This window comes from Triturus cristatus, chromosome 4_2 (assembly GCF_964204655.1).
Source record: "Triturus cristatus chromosome 4_2, aTriCri1.1, whole genome shotgun sequence".
Taxonomy (NCBI): domain Eukaryota; kingdom Metazoa; phylum Chordata; class Amphibia; order Caudata; family Salamandridae; genus Triturus; species Triturus cristatus.
Genome location: NC_140586.1, coordinates 959,788,215 through 959,811,374, shown reverse-complemented (window position 1 = coordinate 959,811,374; position 23,160 = coordinate 959,788,215). Strand labels below are relative to the sequence as shown.

The 23,160-nt window shown below is 44.8% G+C and overlaps 1 pseudogene across 1 annotated transcript in view; it reads left to right on the top strand.

Moving 5' to 3' along the window:
• Positions 1-3,775: 3,775 nt before the first annotated feature.
• The window catches only part of LOC146839121 (uncharacterized), a 97,009-nt pseudogene continuing 77,624 nt past the window's right edge, over positions 3,776-23,160 (top strand). Inside the window, exon 1 of the transcript XR_014960779.1 lies at positions 3,776-4,001. The product of XR_014960779.1 is annotated as an uncharacterized LOC146839121 (transcript). The remainder of the gene's footprint in view (positions 4,002-23,160) is intronic.

The following is a 23,160-nucleotide window of genomic DNA, read 5'->3' as shown; positions in this document are numbered from 1 at the left end:
ACATGAAATGCCCTGGAGTATCCCTAGGAGGAATAGGAACTGCTTCTTCAAGCACCCCTTTTCTGGTAGTAATCTGTCTTAACTTCGAGAAGAGCGGCATATTTACAACTGATCTGATACTTACTCTTGAACTTGCTTAATACGAGAAACACAATAATGAACAGTGAACAATGAACAGTCATTCATACCACAATATGCAAGACATTTCTGAATATTTTAAACTTTAAACATTAAACATTATAACAATGGTCGACAATGATGACAGTCTGCCTAACTAATCACCACGCTGAATTCTTGACAATAACTGAATACTTCGGAATACTTGATATACTGCTAAACAGTACATATACACTGCTAAACAGTGCAGACCGGATTTGTGTACCCAAATCCGTCTTGACCGGCACAACCTATGTGCGCGTCAACACGCCTCCCCGGCGATGGTACTCACCGAGTAGCTCCTTGAAACGGAAGGCCTCAGAGAATGGACAGGACTCGATAACTGCGGACATCGGACCCTCTGGACGTCGGGATTTCGGAAAACCTGGTGGGCCTCTGTATACCTCGGATCTTGCTCTCTCAGCTAGGCTCTGGTCGGGATACTTCGCACTTCTCACCGCCTCGTCTGGGTTGATCGCAGCCTCAGTCGCCCCCGCTTGACCGGAGGGAGCTTTACAGGAAATCCTGCTGGTACGCGTTTATGGTCCGTCCAGCTGTGGCAGGAGACCGGGCCTGCAACGCACCGCCGGCGCGTGAGATGAGAAAGTGTCCCTATTCGGGCGCCATTATGTGGTAAATAAAATAAATATTACCGGACTGAATTTCATGCGGAATCTTAAATTAAAGTAAATAGCTCAAAATAACAAGAGGCAGAATCCGTGGTATAAGAGGTTTTCTAATGGGCTTTATTCCATTCAAAATGGCCGACTCGAGTCGCGGTCCTCAGGTTCCGTCACCACGAGGGTTCAGGAAGTGAAGTACAATAATTCATTAACAGACATGTATTTTTATAATAAGTGCATTACAATGAAACGAATGTAGAAGGCGTAACATTTGATAAGAAAAGTGACAAAACAGTGACATAATCGAAACTAGGCGTAATAAGGAATAAAAGAAACATGATTGGTTAGAATTATCAGACATAGGTGGATCTATAAGATAATATTTGGCATAGATGCGCGCGCGGCAGCATGACGTGTAATTGACGTGCAACTAGGGGGTGAAGGGGACTTGACATTTAGCTCTACATGTGGAGACGAGAAGTCTGGGGTCAAGTCAACCTAATCCCAAATCATATCTAACATCCTATGTTTAAAGAACTATGTTATCCACAAGGAAGAACTCTCGGACAGAATCTATTCTATACTGACTGTGTGCGTGTACAAGCGTCTAAGTGTCTATATGAGATGCGAGGGGCAGAAAACTTTCCATGGCAACAGGGCTATGAATCACTTGCAGGAGGACGGAAAGCTGAGTCCTTTGCTTGTGAGCTAAAGGAAATGTTTACCTAAATCACTGGACAGGAATGCATCGGCTGAAGAGTAAAATAGATAATTCGAAGGTGAAATACAACTTCTTGGCAGACAGGCGAAAACTGGCCGAGGCAGTCACCGTTAGCTGCACAGGGAGTAGGACAAAGTTCATGGATACAGATGCGAGCTCAAGCTGAAGCTGTCAAAGACAGAGAGCAGGGAAAGGCTTTGAGGACAGAATCGGGCCTACTTGCCTGAACTGTAAAAACGGAGTAACTTAGCCATATAAAGTCGGTGGCTTTTCATACTTAGGAATCGAATATCCAGCCCATTGATGGCGGATCTGACAGAGAACATGTCGACGGTAGACACACATATGTTTGCGTCTTGGAAACTGGAACTGGAGGGAACATACATGTACTTGTAACATGCATATAGAACCGTTGGGGTCCAAGATAGGGGACATAACTGATCAGGAAAATCCACATTTCCACAACTTGGAAAAATAAGGGTCAGTTTTCACTTTAAAAACGTGGTGTGTCTACATTGCATTTTGGGACATTTCCTGCTGCAGGCACTAGGCCAACACACACAAGTCAGCTACCGTTTTTATCAGGAGACTTGTGGAATACAGGGTGGGTAGAATGTTGTGGGTCAAGGCAGATTCAAGAACTTTCCATCCCAGAAATAAGAGGAAAATGTGTTTCATTTTTTAGAAGTTTGAGGTTTGCAAGGGATTCTGGGACACAGAACCTGAAGAGAGCCACAGAAGTGACCCCATACTGGATTTCACTTGGGGGCTCCTTAGTATGTCGTAACGTTCGACACCGCCGAGCCTGCAGTGGCGACCACCACCACATCGTAACGACTTAAACCACCCGTCAAATTACAAAACATGCCACTTTGGCTTTGCGGCGGGTGCTGCTTACAGGAGATGTGCAAAACACACTGCTTCTAAAATCTATATTTTGTTTAGGAAATATTTGGCTTTCTTTTGAACCTATATTTATCTGTTTATATTTACCAAATGAATTGCGATAAACACAGTACACAATGAAAAACAAGTACAAGATGCAGCTCAGTTTTTGGATCTGTGTTCCGCAGGTTCTTGGTGAACCTATAAGTCCAACATATCCAAAAAAATAGAAGGGTTATGCAGATTAAAATGTTATATTATTTGGCATACTTTAAATTGCAGGTGAAAACGTTGACACAATTGGCTATTTTTTTTTCAACATTAGTGCAATATTTTCTATTATCAAATGTACATTTTTATAGGAAATCATTAAAGGATTTAGACAAATGTCCCCATTACTTAATTCATAATTTTGTCTAGTTTTCAGAAATGTCGAGTTTTCGGGACTCCATTTTTGTTTTGAAACCCATTCCTAACACAGTAAAATTTAAAAACTTCAAAGAAAATGTTGATTACTGTCAAAGGTTTACTTGCCCCTGAAATCAGAGATGATGGTGATTTTATCACCACAAACACATTGTTGAAACACATCAGACGCTTTCTAATGTAGAAGTTTTTTATTTAAAAAGGCAAAACATTAAAATATTTAGAAAATGTATGGGTCCCTCCCAGGGGAATTAAAAAACCCTGGGTACCTTTCGAATACTCAGGTTGTTGGGAAAAAGGGGACACATTTAACATTGATACCTTATGTGGACAAAAAGTTACAAGGGCCTAAGTGCGAAATGACACAAAAATAAAAAAAAAGAAGGATGAGCACAGGGGGGTGGGGAAAAGCCTTATTATATTTAGGTATAAATATATACATAATGGAGACACACAAAATGATGGCATTATTCAAACAAAAATAAACTCCTTTTTTCAAAATCTAAAAATACTTTAAATACCAAAGATGTTGAGAGAAAAAAAAAATTTCCAATGCCTCATGCATATGAAAATATATTCAAAAGTATTGCTTAAAAAAGTAGAACCGTGAATGATTAGTATACCGTATTGTGGACATGCGCAGTACAGCTGTGAGGGATTAGTATGCTGTATTGTAGATATGCGTAGTATAGCCATTAGTGATTTCTATACCTGCTGTGGACATGCACCGTGAGTGATTAGAATACCCTGTGGACATGCGTAGTACAATCGTGAGCGGATAGTATACCATGCTGTGGACATGCGCCGCACAACCATCGGTGATTAGTTTTTCTGCCCGTGCGCAGTACAGCCGTGAGTGAAAGTGTACCGTTCTGCGGACATGCGCAGTACAGCTGTGAGTGATTGTGTACCGTGCTGCTGACATGTGTAGTACAATCGTGAATGGACACGTACCATGCAGCGGACATGCGCAGTACAATTTAGTGTACCGTGCGGCGGGCATGCGCAGTACATTAGTAACCTTTCCTGCAGTTGCCTCCCCGGGAGGTTACATTTGCCTGAACACCCCCCGAGGTCTCCCCTCTGCTCTCGGGATCGGCTCAGAATCGGACGTTTCCCCGCAAGAGATCACCCGAGAGGAAGGGATCCAGCGTCCCTGGAGAGGAGTGACCCAGCAGGGATCCGAGGAGGTGAGTCCTGACCTTGAATATCCAAAAGCCCAGCTAGTTATCAGGGTCTGCTGCCCCCAGACCAGCCCTGCTGCCCCCATTACTGACCCCCGACCAGCCCTGCTGCCCCCATTACTGACCCCCGACCAGCCCTGCTGCCCCCATTACTGACCCCGACCAGCCCTGCTGCCCCTGACCAGCCCTGCTGCCCCCATTACTGACCCCCGACCAGCTCTGCTGCCCCAATTACTGACCCCCGACCAGCTCTGCTGCCCCCATTACTGACCCCCGACCAGCCCTGCTACCCCCATTACAGCCCCCCGACCAGCCCTGCTGCCCCCGACCAGCTCTGCTGCCCCATTATTGACCCCCGACCAGCCGCCCCATCTACTGACCCCCGACCAGCCCTGCTGTCTCCATTACTGACCCCAGACCAGCCGTGCTGCCCCATCTACTGACCCCCGACCAGCCCTGCAGCCCCCCGATCAGCCCTGCTGCCTCAATTACTGACCCCCGACCAGCCCTGCTGCCCCCATTACTGACTCACCGACCAGCCCTGCTGCCCCCATTACTGACCCCCCGACCAGCCCTGCTGCCCCCATTACTGACCCCCCGACCAGCCCTGCTGCCCCATCTACTGACCCCCGACCAGACCTGCTGCCCCCATTACTGACCCCCGACCAGACCTGCTGCCCCCATTACTGACCCCCGGCCAGCCCTGCTGTCACATCTACTGACCCCCGACCAGCCCTGCTGCCCCATCTACTGACCCCGACCTGCCCTAATGCCCCATCTACTGACCCCCGACCAGCCCTGCTGCCCCCATTACTGACCCCCTACCTCCCCTAATGCCCCTTTACTGACCCACGACCAGCCCAGTTCCTGGCCCCTCTGAATGGAGGTGCTGAGCTCACATGTTGTGACGTCAGTTTCAGCCTTAGAGCTTGCGCAGTGTGACATCAGCATAGCCCCAGAGAACACGCGCTGTGACGTCAGCACAGCCACGGAGATCATAAGTTGTGACGTCAGCAGAGTCTCAGAGATCACACACTGTGACGTCAGCACATCCACAGAGGTCCCACTGTGACGTGAGCGCAGCCTCTAAGCTCATAAAAGTAGTGTGACTGGCCCCATCCCAGTATCAATAATGACTTCTCAAAGCTCTCCGCGGTGCATGCACCCACGCCCACCTCCTCGTTTTAGTCCTATAAAACACTGAATTCATGTGTATTTTAATTATAAAATCTTTAATAGAAGCAAAGTAGGACTACAACACCCAGACTGCATTAGGCTTCTACATGAATCCTGCAGGCTGCAAACACTGTTTGTAATAACCCAGATATAGATGGCAATCCTATTACAGCTCTAACTAGGGGTGTCACTAGCCCCGATCTTCGGGGGAGGGGTTGCTAACACTCCCAGCCAGGGCTGGCCCTAACACTGGTCGTGCACAGTGCAACAGTCTTTTTTGGCGCCCCTCCCCCATTTCCTCCTTCTCCATGTATTCACACTCGCCAACAATGCACCTCATCTCTCTATAGCCCCTTTCTGACCAACATTTCATTGTTTATAGGGCTACCCGAAGTTTACGCACACTCGGTTCTGTGATCGGCATGGTACACGTAGCAGGCACATTAACCCTCTGCGCTGTGTGGGTGACAGGAGTGCCCATGTGAGTGCACAGTGAGCGATACAACAGTGTGAGAGCAGGGTGAAAGGAGAGACTGCAGGGTGAGTGAGGTGATCATGTGGATTTGGGTGCGGATGTAAGTGCAGAGTGGGACGAATGAATGTATGGTTAGTGATGGGCTTGTTTGAGTGAGATTGCAGAGTATGCAGCGAGGGGGACCGGTGAGTGAAGTGTCACATGAGTGCAGGGTGAGTAGTGTGCTCGTGTGACTGCAGGGTGAGGTACAGTGTGAACAGCGCAAGTGCATTGTGAGTGCAGAGTGATCCCTGTGAGTGCAGAGAGAGCGGTGTGCTCATGTGACAGCAGGGTAAATGGAGGGAGATCGATGTGAATTTATGGCGAGTGGCATAAGTGCAGTATAGTCACTGCCAGTGCGGGGCAAGCAGGTGAATGGTGTGAGTGCATGGTGATCAGTGTGAGTACAGAGTGATCACTGTGAGTGCAGAGTGAGCGGTGTGCTCATGTGACAGCAGGGTAAATGGAGGGAGATCGATGTGAGTTCATGGCGAGTGGCATATGTGCAGTATAGTCACCGCGAGTGCGGGGCAAGCAGGTGAATGGTGTGAGTGCATTGTGATCAGTGTGAGTACAGAGTGATCACTGTGAGTGCAGAGTGAGCGGTGTGCTCATGTGACAGCAGGGTAAATGGAGGGAGATCGATGTGAGTTCATGGCGAGTGGCATATGTGCAGTATAGTCACCGCGAGTGCGGGGCAAGCAGGTGAATGGTGTGAGTGCATTGTGATCAGTGTGAGTACAGAGTGATCACTGTGAGTGCAGAGTGAGCGGTGTGCTCATGTGACAGCAGGGTAAATGGAGGGAGATCGATGTGAGTTCATGGCGAGTGGCATATGTGCAGTATAGTCACCGCGAGTGCGGGGCAAGCAGGTGAATGGTGTGAGTGCATTGTGATCAGTGTGAGTACAGAGTGATCACTGTGAGTGCAGAGTGAGCGGTGTGCTCATGTGACAGCAGGGTAAATGGAGGGAGATCGTTGTGAGTTCATGGCGAGTGGCATACGTGCAGTATAGACACCGCGAGTGCGGGGCAAGCAGGTGAATGGTGTGAGTGCATTGTGATCAGTGTGAGTACAGAGTGATCACTGTGAGTGCAGAGTGAGCGGTGTGCTCATGTGACAGCAGGGTAAATGGAGGGAGATCGATGTGAGTTCATGGCGAGTGGCATACGTGCAGTATAGTCACCGCGAGTGCGGGGCAAGCAGGTGAATGGTGTGAGTGCATTGTGATCAGTGTGAGTACAGAGTGATCACTGTGAGTGCAGAGTGAGCGGTGTGCTCATGTGACAGCAGGGTAAATGGAGGGAGATCGTTGTGAGTTCATGGCGAGTGGCATACGTGCAGTATAGACACCGCGAGTGCGGGGCAAGCAGGTGAATGGTGTGAGTGCATTGTGATCAGTGTGAGTACAGAGTGATCACTGTGAGTGCAGAGTGAGCGGTGTGCTCATGTGACAGCAGGGTAAATGGAGGGAGATCGATGTGAGTTCATGGCGAGTGGCATATGTGCAGTATAGTCACCGCGAGTGCGGGGCAAGCAGGTGAATGGTGTGAGTGCATTGTGATCAGTGTGAGTACAGAGTGATCACTGTGAGTGCAGAGTGAGCGGTGTGCTCATGTGACAGCAGGGTAAATGGAGGGAGATCGATGTGAGTTCATGGCGAGTGGCATATGTGCAGTATAGTCACCGCGAGTGCGGGGCAAGCAGGTGAATGGTGTGAGTGCATTGTGATCAGTGTGAGTACAGAGTGATCACTGTGAGTGCAGAGAGAGCGGTGTGCTCATGTGACAGCAGGGTAAATGGAGGGAGATCGATGTGAGTTCATGGCGAGTGGCATACGTGCAGTATAGTCACCGCGAGTGCGGGGCAAGCAGGTGAATGGTGTGAGTGCATTGTGATCAGTGTGAGTACATTGTGATCGCTGTGAGAGCAGGGTGAGTGTGAAGGGCGAGAATAGGGAGTGAGTTGTCAGAATGCAGGGTGCATTCCCAGACATTTGAAGTAACTCAGCAGGTTATTGAGGGCTGGTGTAGGGTTTCAGATAAAAGTGAACCTATTGCTATTATGGCATTATTCGGGGTCCTAGGATCGAGGGCGGAGGTTCTAAATATTGTGCTCATCCTGCAACAAACTTACAGTCTGGTGATTAGGGTCGCCAGCTCATTATATTGATGTCCCAGACGGTACAAAAATAAGCAGTCACCTAACTCCTATTTTCAGCACTTATCTGTGCATACTTGAAACAGCAAATATAAGCAGAAAACCTCTTTTAATTGTGTTCTAGGGCTGCCTGAATGATCCATGACTGATAATTACAGGGAACAAATACAGGAAAGTCACATTACAAATGAATACATTCTATTTTATTTATAGCCCTATTTAGTGTCAAGACGAGGCCTTTGCAGGTTCTTTAAACAACAAATGGTTGGATTTTTTTCTTTAGGTACCCTATATTCCTTTTCATGAAATGTATTCTCACACTATAGCAGTAAAAGTAAAATACAAATGTAAGGAATAGACAGAGTGGGAGCTCAGGGGTACTGGAACCAGATACAAACGAAGCTTTGTTAGGCAGTTTACACAGGTATGTAAATATACAAATGGTCTTTCAAAGACCTGTGAAAAACTCGGGTATGCAGGAGATAAGAGTCCAGATACCGCCCAGCCGAGCCCACAGCAGTTTGAGCTGCAGCAGCCCTGGCTGAGACATGACAGGGGGTGGGGGCTGAAGCCCTTTTAGCCCTCTGGGCGTTGCACGCCTGGCTCTAACCGACCTAGAGGTTTGTGCGTTCATCCAGCAACAGATGGGGATCCTTGCAAACTAGGTGCTACAGTGACAGAAGAGGCATGGAAACACGAAACTGACAGGTGCATGAACCTGAGAGAGTGCCATGGGTGAACTAACACGGGAGAGGGAAACAGGAGTGAGGGGGTTCAGGAGTAAATCATGTGAGCAGAGCTGGAGAGGGGGCACGCTGAGGGATGGGATGTAGGAAAAGAAAAGCAGGGGAGGGCAGAAGGCGGAGCTTACAGCAGGAGAGGCGAAGAAGAGGCGGAAAGGGTGAAGGGAGAAGGAAACGAAGGAAAGGAGGGGTCAGGTTGGGAGCGTTCGGCAAAGAAGAGAAAGATAGGATAGAAGTCACACTCTAGGTACAAAGGATGAAAGGAGGGATGGGATTGACACTCAAAGACAATGAATAAATAGACTAAAGGCTAATTCTTTTGTACAATTGTGGAAAGTTCACTTTAGGATTGTGTGTTGTTTAGTGAGCTGTAGTATCTCTCCCTCTCGCTGGGGGCCACTACTTATGTTTCTCTGGATGTGAGCACTTTAACGAGGCGCTAAGCACTGTTTGTCTGGATTCGTGACCTAATTACCCAGTTACTGAGAGAATCTGCTACCATGAATAGGTCCCTGATGAAGGCGTGAGGCTTGAAATGCACAGGGGCTTTGTGTGGAAATAAATTAAAATTCATGGATGATAATGATAAAGTATGATTTCTATATTAGACGAAGAAACAAAAGTGAAGAATGAAGACTGAAATATGAACCAAAAGAATGTAAAGTTTTTATTTTATTTCAGCTTGGGAACGCCATTGAAGGAGATGCTCTGAAGTATGCTAATTAGAATCTGGCCACACCCCCTACTCCGTCAATCACTCAATTCAATTTATAGAGTGTATATTTATTTATGTATGGTGTAACCCCGAAGGCGTTATACAGGACTACAATGGACTTGAGATACTGACGTACTGAGTATTAGAAAATGTGCCATTCCAGGAACATGATGTATGATGGTAGGACTCTAGCACTAACACAACCACAAACAATGAGATTTCCACTGATAGATGTATAACCCTGACACTCTCAATAGTTTTAAAGAATACTTATTAGAAAATATTGTAAAACTGTGGTGCTCTGACCGTTGCTGTGTTGCCAGCTAGACATTTTTAGCATCCAGTTGAGATGTTTCACCGACCAACGAAACCTATCTGGAGGTACACTACAGAATACTTTACCATTTGAAGCAAAGTGTAATTTAGCAGAAATGAACAACACTAAATCTGCAATTAGTGGGAGCATCTGTAGATTCTTGCTAAGATTCTTTCAAGCAGGTTGGCGCAATGTCCCCAGAAAAGGAGACATTTATAACCTTTTAAATGTACAAAGTTTTCTGTAAAGACTATCAAAGATGGGACCCCGGTGCTGTTTTTTTAAAAAAAATTTCACTTTTTTTATTTGTTATTTATTTTTATTGAAGTTGAATGGTGTCATACATATTGTTCAGTTCATAAACTTTATTTCGGCCACTAGGGCCATAAAAGCAACAATGAATTACAAACAATATTAATAATAAAATTATCACATCAAGAACAGATCTCAAACTTAAGCCACCAAAATCAGGTAGAAATAATAAAGTTAAATTAATCAAATAATTAACAGTTGGTGGAAAATTTCCTGCGTTGCAACCATATAGCGTTTAGAAAGCGTGAGACTGCGAAAACAATTGGGGGATGGGTGTCATATTTCAAAACTCGCAGGGCTTTTTCACACTCTCTAAAACCAAGGTTATTGCAAATAGGTTTTACCCAGCGTTTTCTGTGCAAGTCATACGTTGGGCAAAAGAAAAACACATGATTTTCATCCTCCAATATATAGCCACAAGCAGGACATGAAGTATTTTTATTGGAATCCCATCTGGAAGTGAAGGACCTGAGCGGTAAAGTGCCCATTCTTAGTTGGAGATACAGCTTCCTAGCAACTGGGGGGGAAATCAAATCCAGGAATAACTCCCTCCCATAATTTGGTTTAATCTGTAGGAACTGAGCAGTCAGCCTACCTATATGTGAATTCATGTGTAAACATGATAGGAAGAAGTATCTGAATTGTTCGACCAAGTTGCTTTTGGAAACAGCCAGACAAGAACTTTCTGGAGTGTCCCAAAGTTCCTGGAAACCAATCTTGGCACAGGTGTCTCTAACATACATTAGCCAAGGGATGTTCAGATTTTTAATTGTAGGCCAGACCCCCATGAATTCATTTCTATAAGATTCCAAGTCCGGGTTGGACCAGAGTCTCTTCCAGTAGTAGACGGGCCGCACAGCCACCACCTCTTCCATAGGGAGCAGACCCAAATCGAACCTAATGGGGACCAACGGGGAACTGGATGGTAAGCTCAACAAATTCCTAATAAAGGTATTTTCAACCCTCGATAAGCTGTCAGTTTTAGAATGGCCCCAAAGTTCCGCTCCATAGGTTGTAGCAGCTCTAGCCTGCGATTTAAAAATTTCTATCACTGGCGCCGCTGGTTTAAAAGCCGAACCTTTGAACAATCTAGCCATGCCTCCTGTAGTTTGGGTCAGCTTTAGAGTGGAATTAGCAACTTGACCTCCCCATCCCAGGTCTTCTTGGAGTATAATCCCCAAATATCCAAACGTTTTTACCCGTTCGAGGGGTATACCATTTAGTACTGGGTTTGGGCGAGTGTGTTTGGGAGGGTTGAGAATCATAAATTTCGTTTTGGCTAGATTGATCTCAAGACCCCTATCTCTGCAGAAGTCTACAAAACCATCTAGAATGCGCTGGATTCCCATGGGGGTACGTGACAGTAGCAAGGTATCATCAGCAAACATTAGGGCTGGTACCTTGCCCGTGGCTAACCTAGGGACATCAGTATCCTTTATAGCTAGAAGATGTTTAATAAGCCCATTAATATATAAACAAAACAGCGTGGGCGCTAGTACACATCCTTGGCGGACTCCTCTATTAACAGGAAAACGTTCAGATAGTTCGCCATATTTCCCGCATCTAACCTGGGCAAAATTGCCCATATGGAGGCTCTTCAAAACATCCAAGAGATAAGTGGGAACATTGAGCGTTTGAAGAACTCTCCATAGGTTTTTGCACGTGACCAGATCAAATGCTGATCTAACGTCGACAAAAATGAGGTAGAGGCTGCCACCCTCCACATTCACAGTCGTCCAATATATGACCTGGAGACGAAAGATCGGGTCGAGAGTAGAAATACCCTTCCTGAAGCCCGCCTGTAGGGTGCTTAGAATATTATTTTCTGCTTCCCAGGCCTGTAGTCTATCCAAGACTATGCGCCCAAATAGCTTTTGAGTCGTGTCAATTAGACTAATCGGCCGGTAGTTCGAGGGCTGAAGTGGACAACCTTTTTTATGAATTGGCACAATCTCGGCGCCTCGCCAGGTTTCTAGTGGTTCTGCGCCGAGCAAGATGGAATTGAACAAAACACACAAATACGGTGCCCATACCTGGGGTTCAGACCTGAAAAGGTCACCTGGAATTTTGTCCAAACCCGGCGCTTTATTGGGTATGAGCATGTGAATGGCGTTTTCAACCTCCTTAATCTTTATTGTTGGGATGTCCTCAGCACAACGGGCTATATTAGGAGGGGAATCAAATGAAGAGGGTGTGTTACAATTTGTGTCAGAGTATAAACCCTCAAAGTGTGCTTCCCGAACTGCAGGAGCTATATTAGAGCAGGTAATGATATTAGGGTCTTTCTTACCGTTGCTGACAATGGCCCAAAATGATTTAAAATCTTTATTCTGCAATGCTATTCTTAACTCCTCCCACTTATCGTCTTCCCAAGACTTCCTTGCCCTGTGGATCAACAACTTATACTGTGCCCGAGATAGTTTAATTCTAGTTTTATCCTTGGCTTTAATTGCCAGGATTAACTCGCCTTTTAGTTTCCTACACTCGGGAGTATACCACGATTGTTTGTTAGCCACGTGGGGCCTTATGGGCTCTACCCGGGAAAAGACGTCGAGGAGTTGACTTGCTAGCTGGCCATGAATTGTGACAGGACTGGATGTGCTCTCAGTAGTAGAGCAATTTAACACTGCTTCAGCCATTTCATTAAGGCAAGGTAATGCCAATCTATAAGTTTCTGCCAGTTTCTCTGGACAAGCAAGAATGCTAGGCCACCTAACTCTGCGTCTGTTATTAAGCAGTATTAGGGGTTGGGGAGATATGGGTACCGCAGTGCCATAACTTGTGAGTCCCCAACTTCCAGATTTAAGTTTCAAAGTGAGGGCGTTGTGATCGCTATCATCGCGAACTATCACCCTAAAATCAAGCACCTTATCCCAGGATTTTATTTCGATGAGAATGTAATCCAAAATCGACATTTGTCCTGTTCTGTTAAAGGTAGTTTGTCCAGGATGATCTGATTTGAATCTGCCATTGCAGGCCCTCAGAGATAAAGAAAAAGTAAGAGCGAGGATTTGTAGCACTAGTGGGGTCCAGGCTTTGACCGTAGGAATCAAAGGCTCAGGGATATTCCGATGTATATCTTCCGCCACAGGGTCGTTGTGGTCTAGCAGACTTAGCGGCTCATATTTGCAATTGAAATCGCCACCTACTATAACAGAGTAATCTGGATCTAAAGTCAGAATAAAATCATTCAAAGTTGAAATCACCTTGAATTCCCTTCCACCTGGAGAGGGTCTTGAATAAACATTCAAAAGGGCTAGATGGTTATTTCTGGGCAGATCTAATAGGACACATTGAATGTCATCAGAACCCGTTTGAAGTTGCCTAGCTATGGCACCCAGGTGGATTGCAACCCAGGTGCTGAGGCCTCCAGAAGGTCTCCCCCTACCACTTGATAGTGCAAGAATATCAAAAGAAACAAACCCCGCCCATTGAAAATTTTCCAGAGCCCATGTCTCTTGCAATAGACAAATATCAAAGGTGTCTATAAAATTGCCCCACTCTTCGCAAATCAGTTTATTCTTTAATCCCGCTACATTCCAAGAAATGAGATTAATATCAGTCTTAGACTCTCCGTTAGTGGACAGGTTACTTGGGGAAATACTTTCCCTACCCAAATTTTCCCGGTCGTGTTCGTGCCCCGGCCCGCCCAATAGTGTCAATGGAGGTAGATCTTCCAAAAGTGCTGTGAAACATTCCAAAGGTCGATCTTTCTTGGAATTTGGGCTGGACGGTGGGGCGGATAACATAAACTGTGGATGGTCACCCCCCCCCACCAACCTTGGTGTTATGTAGCCCTTTCTGCTCCTTGGTCAAGGTGGTAACAACAGTGGGGGCCAGACGTCAATCCACCTGATCCAGAACACTGTATCTGTTAATATGGTGGAATGTTTCAAGAGTGGGTGGGTGTAGTAATTCACTCAGGAGCAGGTAGAAGTAAAGTGAATTTATTGAAGTTGAAGACTACACAGCTCTTGAACTGCCAACCATCTTCACCATCAGTCAGTATGCTCAGTTGAACTATAACATTCTAACAATGACATCACGAGCTGACATCACACACACACTCCACTAGGAGCAGGTGAATGACTCAGGTTTACTTAACATTGACTACAGCATATAACATACCTCCTTTCCTCCTGATAAACTAAACTAAAACACTAAACATATTATACAATAAATAAACTAACATAAAACTTTAGTCACGAAACCTGTGAGGAGTAACACGAATTCTTGAACTCTTTCTACGTTGTCCAGTAAGAAAATTGGAATTGGTGTGTGCTTTGCTCGACACACTTGAATCTTTAGAGGAAGAGTAAGATCTTGTTTTAATAAGTCTAGACAGATTCCACCAACAACCACCTTCAACCTGGGCAGCATTGTTGTAAATGCGAATAACCTTGACAGGATCACCAAATTTTGAATGTCCCTTCTTGGTGTGTACCGGCCTCTTAATGCGTACAAAATCCCCCACAGACAGAGCAACCATTTTTACACTTTTCTTGTTATCAAACCATGTTTTCTCTTTTCCTTGAGCAGAATCAGAATTGATTTTAACTTTACCCATAAGTACCTCAACATCACACAGCGATTCCACCCATTTACCCATCCAACCAGGACGGAAACTCGTGTTGGCTTTTCTACCTCTTAACAACTCAAAAGGAGAAACCTTTGTGGACGAATGAGGTGTAGTTCTATAGAACCACAACATACTCTCAAGCGCCTTGTACACATCATGTCTCCCATTAACTGCCCACTTGACACACTCACCTACAACCCTATTCATTCTCTCAACGAGGCCATTGGTTTGAGGATGATACAGTGAGCTTTTGAGATGTTTAATGCCACTAAGCATTAAGAAAGACTCAAATTCTTCACTCATAAATTTGGTCCCATTGTCAGAAACCAGGAATTGTGGGAACCCTTCCCTCAAAAATTTGTCCTTGAGAAACTTGACAACAGACAAGTGACAAGTGACAAGCAAGCTGTCATCGTTTTTTCTAGCTTCCCCTCACTGCTGTCTATATTTACTTATATTTACCTAAATGTGGACTGCCTGAATGGACTGCCTGAATTTGTGTTTCCTGTGTGGAGTGGGATTCAGTCTCACACATTCAATTTCGTTTGGGACAAGTTTGATATTTACATACTGAAGCTCAATTTCTACAATGTCAAACTGCCTGGACGATTTAAGTAATTATTCTGCCTGAATTTGTGTCCGGCGCACACCAGTTTAATTTCAAAGTGTAAAGTGATGACTGTCAGAGTGCTCATTGTGCCACACGAGTTCCGAGCTGTACATGGATCTGTTCAATCTGTGTGTACAGGTACTGCAGCTTGCGTTTATTCCACTGTTGGGAGGTGAGGCCTTTCTTTGAGACATATAGTACCTCGATTTTACCAACTGCTGTGTTGTGTTTCAAAGTATGTCTCGTGCGCCTGGAGCAGAGCGCGCGCTTACCTCCACCTTTTCCATAGTGCTTGTGACGTCCTCCGTCTTCCCTGCGACATGCTGCTTGATCTTCCCTGCATGCACGCACATGCTGTGAGCCACCCGGCTCAGCGCCACTTTCTGTGCCGCCATCTTGGGCTTGGCTGCATCACCGTTTCATAGAGTCACGTTGTTCCTGCTTTAAAGTGATCTTTTACTAGATTGTAGTGGCTCTTCGCATTTCTTTAAACAATGCTGTCGCTTTCCGGGACTTTGTGTTACGGTGCTTTTGGAGGGTCGTTTTGGGCTCGGAACCTGTGGAAAATTGTGGTGGAAAATACAGCAGCAATACATTATTGCCATCTGGTGGCCATCCAGCAACACTGCAGATCTTCGAGCTGTGAAATACACGAGCTGTGAAATACACGTTTCAATTCAAGGTACTTTTGGTAATAACAATTGGGACTTTGCAACCGGCATGGTGTCTGCTGACAAGCACTTTGTTTCTGGCAACTATTGGTGTTCTTCTGTTTTCAGCGGGTACTGTATCTCCTCCAAAGTGATTTAAGATGGGAAGTCTCCTGGAGATGTTGATTTTATTATCACCATGTACTGTTTACCTTCTTTTAATGCCTGCCCATTGGATCACGGTGACAGGCACACCTTTGGCTTTGATGTTTTGCGAATTTCTTATGCATTTTGACATCGTACTGTTAATGTGCTTTGTTTCACAGTCGTTAGACATTTAGCAATCTTCAGTATTTTTTTAGTGTTGTACGGTGCACAATATTTTACCTTCACACAGTGCACAATGTCTAGGCTTCAGTCCTGGGTGTTTTCCCGTCACTTCATGTGCACGTCAACAAGCCTTTTCATAAGGTGGTCGTTTCTTGTTTTTTACCCTACTTAGGGTGTGTTTTATGGGTTTTTTGCTCATTAGCTATTGTGCACAATGGTCTACATGTTACGTTGACATTTTACCCTACATAGGGTGTCTAGGGTGTGTTTTATGGGTTCTTCGCCCACATCTTACAGTGCACAATCGTGCACAATCTATGTACCTCTCTGTGAGGTGTGTTCTGGGGTTTTGTCCCACTTTTAGGTGCACATCAGTTGACCTCTAATTGAGGTATGTCGCACGGACGTGTGTCCCGTGTTTAATGCACAAATTCTTGACCTCTCTGGAGGTGTGTTTTGGACTCTTTACCCATTATCTAGTGCATAATGTTTTTACCTCCAGTCGAGGTGCGTCCGTAGGTGGACATCACAATATGGGTCTATGGCCTTCACGGCAGTGCACATTTACCTTTCTTAGTTTTCTAAGGTTGGTCAGTTTTTTTATGTTCTAAGGTGCACATGTTCGTAAGTGCACATGTTTTTACCTCCACACGAGGTTGCCCATGCACAAGCAAATGTCTTTACCCTCAGTGGGTGTGTGGTTAAGTCGCCACAGTGCATGGGACACGTTACTCTGGGCGTTTCTATTGTTCTAGTTTTAGTTTTTACGCTCTAGCCCAGTTGTATTCGATTTATTGTTATTTCTTTTTCTTGCTGTCGTCAGGGAAGAGTGAGCATTATGTTTCCGCTTTTTCTCTGTCGTCTTGTTTTGTCCTGATGTGAGCTGCCTTCTTGTATTTCTACCTGGCCAGTGGGTTTGCAGAGGACAGCCATTAATGGATTTTTTCTTCTTCTGTTTCTTTCTGTCCTTGGAAGGGAAGATGGGTTTGGTTTTTGTCATTCTCTCTCGTCTCCTTTCGTTATGTTTTACCTCTACTCTTTTACGTGTTTTTCGGTTTTCTCCTTTCTGAGCCTGGTCTAGCTTCTGTTCTTTTTCTCTCCTGTCATTCTAGTTTTTGGCGTTTTTTTTGTTTTTGTTGGAACAAAGGAGGATATGTAGTATCCTGGTTTGGGATGGTTTAAGATGTGTCAGTGGAATGCTGGCAGTATGATGCTAGATGGAATGTTGGGAGTGGGAATGGACAGTTGGAGAAGGGCTGAGCACCTGAAGGCTGCTCCTGGTGGGGCTGTATTTATCATCTTGTAATCAACCTCAATAAAACTACATGAAACTACATCCTGGATCCTGGCTTGATTACTACAATTTTATGGGCAAAAATGATTGTTAAATTGGGTCCCAATGGATGGAAAACCAGCCTGTATCCTCCCCAAACCATCCACGCCACCTCCCCAGGGGGCTTCGCGACCAGAAAAAGAGGGACCCAGGTAAAAGTAGGTAAGAGGGAGGGCTTTTATGGTTGTTTCAGAACTGCCAGAATTACGTGACTGCGTGTTACAGATAAATCTGGCTGTTCTAAAATCTCTAAAATTAATTACAACGCAGTCACCCTGTATATCTTTAGTTCAAGGACCCACCCAATCTAACCGTCTTGCGAAAAGAATTTCACTCCTGCAACGATTGGGAAGGGGTTTGTGGCAGTTCAGCCAGTGAATACACTTATTTTTAAGCATACTAAAGTCCTCCCTTGTACCCTGGGTTAAAGATGGGACCCCCGTTAGGACCACCACATAAGGAGCTGATTCAGGAGGCAAATCCAGACAAGGCAACTTTGGTGTAGTTAAAGTGTCTGGGTTTGGACAGCTAAGAATATTTTGAGAAGGATCAAGGTTCCCCAAATCAACTGGGGGGTTAATGGTAACATGATTTCCCTTACTCAATGTATTCTCTATTAAGGCTCGTGTAGTTGGACCATGTGGTGCTATTTGGGCGATGGTGCCTGGTCTATCGCACTGCAAGGAGGATTGACCTGCTAATTCTGGCCTTATGTTAGGTAATTTGGGTACAGAGACATTTGGTCCGACTGGATCTTTAGCAGGTAAAAGAAAGTCAGTGTTAACGCCCCCCCACTCATTTAGCTCCTTAGCCCCCGAAGGAGCAACAAACAATAGTTCAAAAGCAGAGAGTTTTTTATCAATTAAATCAAGTCTGTTGTACATAGGGAGGCATGTTGCAGTGAGTAGCTGTTCCAATTTGGTCCAAAATTCTCCTCTAAGCTCCACACCGAGGGCACACTCAGTGCTTTGAGTCACCAGGTTGACAGAATCTGTATTAACTGCACAGTCTAAAGCACCTGATTTTGCCCGTTTAGAAATTTTCGATCTTTTGTTGGGCAGGGCTGTACCTCTTCGCTTACGTCTAGCATCCTGCTGTATCGGTTTGGCGTTAGATGCCTCTAAGCGAATTGGTAAGCCAGATCTGGTTGTCCCAACAGAGTTATAGGTGTGGAGGGATCTTGGTCAGTAGACTCTCCGTGCTCAAATAGGCAGTTGGTACTAGAATTTACAGCTGAGGATAGGCTGTCTTGGCAATTGGGAACTAGTACTTGACTAGCAGTACAGAAATTTATAGGTGACTGCACTAAAGCTATGTTCCCCAGTGAAGACCGTTTAGTAAAAACTTGGTCCAGCGAGAGCCTTTTTTCCGTTAGCTCGATTTCCCTCTGTAGAACTGAGGTAGCCCTTATAATAAAATTATCCAGTGTACCAACAACTCCAGACCCAGTGAGGGACTTCCTCCCCTTCCCCGAGCCTGCAGTTGCCATAGCCAGTGATCCAGCAATGTAGGTGCACAGAGAGGGACAGGATTCCTAAAGGCGTTACAGGCAAATATTACAAGCAGAACTCTGTACTGTACAGAACAGCGATGACATGGAAAAACAAGTAAGGACCCACAAAACCGAAGAGCCAGGGGTTATGCCCCGTCCCGTCCTCTGCCGTACTCGGACGGGCTCAGACGGGCCCGCCCTTTGCCCGGGCTTCGCCCCGGTCTGCGCCCCGCTCGCGTCCCGCTCGCGCGCTAGTAGGCGTGGGTTGTGTAGCGGGAGGAGGAGGGGCCGGGAATAGGCACCAGGTGCGGTGAGCAATTACGAGGCAGGGCACCCTGGGCCTCGCAGTCCCAGCAGCAGCCTCCAGGAATGTCAGCGCTATGCAAAGTTTCCCAAGAGCTCCTCGATGAGATGGCAGGTAAAATAAATTAAAAAACCAAAGTCCGCGCCTACGAGCGGCTCCCGCGAAGCGGGGGCCGCGAGGCGTTTTGTAGACAAGGTAATGAGAGGAGGGGCCGGGAAGAGGCACCAGGTGCGGTGAGCAATTACGAGGCAGGGCACCCTGCGCCTCGCAGTCCCAGCAACAGCAGCAGCCTCCAGGAATGTCAGCGCTATGCAAAGTTTCCCAAGAGCTCCTCGATGAGATGGCAGGTAAAATAAATTAAAAAACCAAAGTCCGCTTACGAGCGGCGCCCGCGAAGCGGGGGCCGCGAGGCGTTTTGTAGACAAGGTAATGAGAGGAGGGGCCGGGAAGAGGCACCAGGTGCGGTGAGCAATTACGAGGCAGGGCACCCTGGGCCTCGCAGTCCCAGCAACAGCAGCAGCCTCCAGGAATGTCAGCGCTATGCAAAGTTTCCCAAGAGCTCCTCGATGAGATGGCAGGTAAAATAAATTTAAAATACCAAAGTCCGCGCCTATTGAAAATACGAAATATATACGAGAAATAAAAAAAAAATTACTGGAGCCCAAAACTTTCTCATAGAGCATGCCCCGCTTTCAACAACGGATATGGACCAATAGTTAATTTGCAATTTTCCATACTCAAAAGGCAGACAAAAGATTTATACAAATTAATCAAAAAATGACCCCCAGATTTTTTCAAATTTCCTTCCCCCCCCCCCCAATCCTCAAAGCGTAACCTCGCTCACTCATCTTTACTCTTTGCATTTTGGAAAACCATTCGTGCATGGATGGAGTTTGATTTGTACGCCAGTTTTGAAGTAACAACGATCTGGCAACTGCCATGCAAATATAAACTAATTTAGCGGATGATACAGATAAATTGAAATGCGAATCAAAACCATAAAGCATCAGTTTTACATTTGAAGATATCTGAATATGACAATTAAGGCTTAAAAAAACAAAAATGTCATCCCAAAATGCTTTAACCATACAACAATCGGCGATTACATGAGTCCAATTTGCAGGGGCAAAATTTAAGCATCGAAAACAATTCGGAAGATAATTGCTGTACACTTTGGCTATTGCCGCCGGGGTACGATACAGAAGCCATTTTCCAAAAAATAGCATTCTACGCCAGTTAGCTCCCCTTAATGTGGAAAAATTAAGCTTATTAATAGTTCGCCACGTAGACAATGTCAAAACATGGTTTTCTTGTTCCCACCATTTTTTTACAGCTTTAGCGCACAGATCCCTTTGTCTTGATTGAGCGAGGCAACGCTTCCACTCTCCGGGTTTCCTTATCAAATTATTATTTAAAAAAAGATCATTGTTTAAAGAAGAGATCTGAGTAAACGATGTGGGAGCATGTTGCTGGAGGAGTTGATAAATGTGAGTGTAAGACCTGGCTAACAAAAAGTTTCTTGAAATTAATAATCGCATCTCCGGCGGAGTTATCCACCTTGTATATTGCAAGAAATCACCCACTTTGCTAAATCCAGCATTTGTCCAATGACCCATTAAATCAGAACCAACCACCTGTCCATAAAATTAGAGTAGATTAATCAACGAAGATGAAGAATTAAACAGAGAAAGAGAATATCTTCTGAGCATAGCCGTACGCTTCCTAAAAAACCAGGCAATTATTTTGTACTTGACCAATTTGGGAGATTTAGGAACTTGAAGGGGGGGGGAAATTTGACTTTCCGAAAAAATTAAATCAAAGAAAAAACTAATAAATACGTTAGAGTTTGATATTGAAGATTTAAATCGAGTCAAATACTGAGCAAAGTAAGCATTATAATAATCTCTAATATTCGGCAGTGCGAGGCCTCCGTTATGTAAATCCTCATAAAGAGTGTTCAGCGCAATACGAGGCGTTTTATGTGCCCACAAAAAGCGCAAAAATATAGATTCGATTTTGGTAAAAAAACTACCCGGAAGAAAGCAGGGAATCGTTGAAAACAAAAAATTAAACAACGGTAAAATTGACATTTTAATCAACGCGACTCGGCCCAAGATTGATGGTGGTAATTTATTCCAGCGGGTAAGCATTGAGCCAACTTTCTGAAGGAGGGGATCAAAATTAAGACTATAGAGATCTTTAACTGAGGCGGTGAAAAAAACCCCAAGATATCTTTTGGGTTTATTATTAATGAAGCCCCTTAAATCCGGATATAATTCAGGTTTATGATTGCCACAGACCAATATTTCTGTCTTTTTTTTTTTTTTAATACGATAGCCCCCGAAAGTCTCAAATTCCTCATAGAGCTGAAATACACGAACTTGTGACAGCAAATCGGATTTAATGAGAAGCATAATATCGTCAGCGTAAAGTTTTATCTTTGACATTGATGGAATCGGAGGCGAAATCTCTGCACACTGCCCAATTGCAAGGGGTTCAATAAAAAAAGCAAAAAGAATTGGTGATAAAGGACAACCCTGGCATGTACCCCGATTAACTGACACAGATCCTACTGTCAATGAATTAATAATAATATTTGCTTTAGCACCCGTGTAAAGATTACGAATAAAATTAATAATAATTAATGGGATATGAAAGTATTTCAAAATAATAAAAAGAGTCTCCCAGACCACCAAATCAAAAGCTTTATAATACGGGTCATAATGTATTTTCTGACCATGCTATGCTTATTAGGGAATTTATTCTAGGGGGTACTAGAAGGTCTTTTAAAAGATGGGTCTTTAATAAATTATATCTTGGGGATGAAATATGGGTCTCCGAATTCAAAGATATGATTAGAGAATTTATAATTTGCAATACTGGCACAGCCCCTCTCAGCATTATCTGGGACGCCCTAAAGGCTTTTATTCGTGGAATTATAATTGGGAAAGATGCTGCCACATCTATCGCTGCTATGGCTATAAAAAACTCTTTTGAACATTGTATACAGGTTCTCAGTGCTTTAAGACAACAAAATCCCTCTAGAAATATCAAAGATCAACTAGATGAAGCTAAACGTGAATTCAGTACATACTTATTTGAGCAAGGAGAGGCGTTTTTTCGTAGTCAACACCAGAAAGTCTACGAAGAAAGTAATTTTATGGGTACATTTCTGGCCTGGCAGGCCAAAGAACAAGCTGCCTCCAATCTAATTCGGGGTTTAATTTGTCCCGTCACTAATCAATATGCGACTGATTCGGATGGGATAGGTAAGATAATGCACTTTCACTATCAAAAAATATATAGCCATCAGCATGAAATAGATCAGCTAAAATTAAACGCTTTTTTGAGAAAGGATGTGATCCCTTCCCTTTCCGAATCTGAGCAATTAAATATGGTTAGTGAATTTTCCTTACAAGAGGTGCAATCGGTAGTGAAAGAACTTCCTTCAGGGAAAGCTTCCGGCCCAGACGGATTACCCGCGGAATTTTTTAAAGTCTTTTTTCCTGCCTTCTCTGATATTTTTTTACAACTTCTTAATTCCATTCTCGCTGGAGCTTCCATTCCAGATTCGTTTCTCGAGGGTACTGTGGTCAGCTTTCTGAAGAAGGGGAAGGATGCTAAGGATCCTAATTCATATCGCCCCATTACCCTGTTAAACTCGGACTATAAGATCGTTACTAAATTACTCGCTATTCGATTTAACCATATTGCCCCAGATTTGATTCATGAAGATCAAAATGGGTTTATCGCTGGCAGACAATTGATGACTAATACTCATTATCTTTCGGAAGCCCTGGATTACTTTCAGACACTGAGGATTCCAGCTCTAATTATGTTATTTTATGCGGGACCCCGGTGCTGTTGATAACATCGTCAACCCTTATCGCTATGTTGGACCTCAATGTGATTGGTTGTTGTAGATGTTGAG